Source organism: Amphimedon queenslandica, unplaced genomic scaffold (genome assembly GCF_000090795.2).
Source record: "Amphimedon queenslandica unplaced genomic scaffold, v1.1 AMPQUscaffold_11081, whole genome shotgun sequence".
Classification (NCBI taxonomy): Eukaryota; Metazoa; Porifera; class Demospongiae; order Haplosclerida; family Niphatidae; genus Amphimedon; species Amphimedon queenslandica.
Window position 1 is genome coordinate 1 of NW_003548674.1, and position 1,858 is coordinate 1,858.

General features: G+C 35.2%; 1 long non-coding RNA gene across 2 annotated transcripts; it reads left to right on the top strand.

The window, feature by feature from the left end:
• Nucleotides 1-24: 24 nt before the first annotated feature.
• LOC109589636 (uncharacterized) lies at nucleotides 25-1,076 on the top strand. 2 transcript variants are annotated; one of them, XR_002188822.1, is made up of 3 exons: nucleotides 25-643; nucleotides 741-833; nucleotides 1,016-1,076. It is a non-coding gene; the product is annotated as an uncharacterized LOC109589636 (long non-coding RNA). The 2 variants fall into 2 exon arrangements; XR_002188821.1 differs by having other exon boundaries at nucleotides 1,027-1,076.
• The last annotated feature ends 782 nt before the right edge of the window (nucleotides 1,077-1,858 follow it).

Here is a 1,858-nt window from a genome sequence, read left to right on the forward strand (position 1 = left end):
CATGAAATAATTACTCAAAGACTAATTTTTTTTCAATAGTTTTATAATAAGGTAAAGAAGAACAAGTTTGTTTATGTTTCTTGTCTAGCCATAGTCCTCTTAGTGTATTATTGGTCCTGAGAGATTCCATCAGTACCAGTACTCCATCAGTATCAATGTTAGTACCGTCGAGAGAAAGGAAAGATAGTGTGTGGTTGTAGAGTAAAAGTTCAGCTAGTGACTGAGCACTGGTTGAAGTGATGTCAGGATTGTTATGAAGATATAAGCCAGTAATTGTTTTATTATTAATTAATGATTGTGTTAGTGCACTGACTCCATCATCATTGATGGAGTCATAGCTGAACCCTAGTGTCTCTAATGAAGTATTGTTTGTTATTGTGTGAGACAGTGAGAGGATGACATCTTTCGTTATTTTAGTGTTAATTATACCAATCTCCTTTATTGTTCTTATGTCTAGTACTTGAGACTTCATCAAGTATACAATATCAGGTGATGAGTGACGGAGGAAAGTGTTCTGATGACTGTCTGTTAATTGACTGATCACTTCCTGACATTGACCTGCTGATGGTTTAGTGAGGGTTACACTATAACTGGTCCACTCCACCTTTCCAGTCTCTTCTCCTAATAATAAATAATAAACACAGTCAGTCAGTTAATGTGTGTATATTAATACAGTATAATAGGTAAAATGATAATATTATATTATTTTATTAATGATGTTTGTTTGTGTGTTGTTCCAGGTGATGCTGGTTTTTATACCAGTAAGTCATTACAGCTGCTATGGAATGGGTGTGGCCTATTTTTTATCATGTGACAGGAAACAAAAATCAATTGTACGTTGTTTTATTAATGTATTGGAATCAATAATTATTGTCCCTTTCTCTCCCTTCATCACTCTCTCTCTCACTCTCCCTCCGGCTTTACTTCCCTCCATCTGTTTCTCTCCCTTCCCCTATCTCTCTCTTCCTTCTTCCCCTCTCTCTCTCTTCCTTCTTCCCCTTTCTCTCTCCTTCAGTCTCTTGTAAGGTGAAGGTCACTGTAGTACTTATAAACTGATTCAACCACATGCAGTTAAAGGCCTTTCTACACTTGAACCGGTTCCAGAAGTCGGCTCATTGATGCACATTGAATGCCCATCAATTGATTCCACACTATCTTCAGGATCAAGTATATTTTGATAGCATTTCTGATCCAGCTGCCATTGGTTATCTATTGAATGCCATTCAAACCACATATGGAGGTGGTTTGGCTTAATGCGCATTGAAGTCAATGTGCATTGAAGTCAATGCGCATCAGGTGTGGAATGACTGGAACCGGTTCCAAACCAGTTCAATGCGCATTAGAAGTGCTAGTGTAGAAAGGCCTTAAGTGTGGACACAATTGAGCTGGTTTCTGAACCATTTCAAGTTGAACTGGCTTGTATGTATAGATATGACTCCATGTCTTAATTTTTTGTAAATTTCAAATTTGCAGTTTTGTGATTTTTTATATTGTATTTAAAAATTAATTATTAAACATAAACACTTTTTGAATTTACTATATCAAGAGTAAATTTACCCTTGACTGTATCACATACAAATTGTAGATGATTCAACAATTTTAGAATTGACACAATTAATTCTTAAACTTAACAATTCTTTAATTTAGTGTATTACATACAAATTGTAGATACAATTGTAATTGTATCTGGTCTCCACCATTAACAATAATTACAAGCTGTAGCATCTGCATATACTTAGCAAAACCTGATACAAATGGGCAATTTTAAACAGGAGAACCTCCTGAAGAACTTGTTGGTAATTGAATTATGAATCTGATTGGTCCATTACAACTAGGCAAAGTATGCAAGTATAATCTA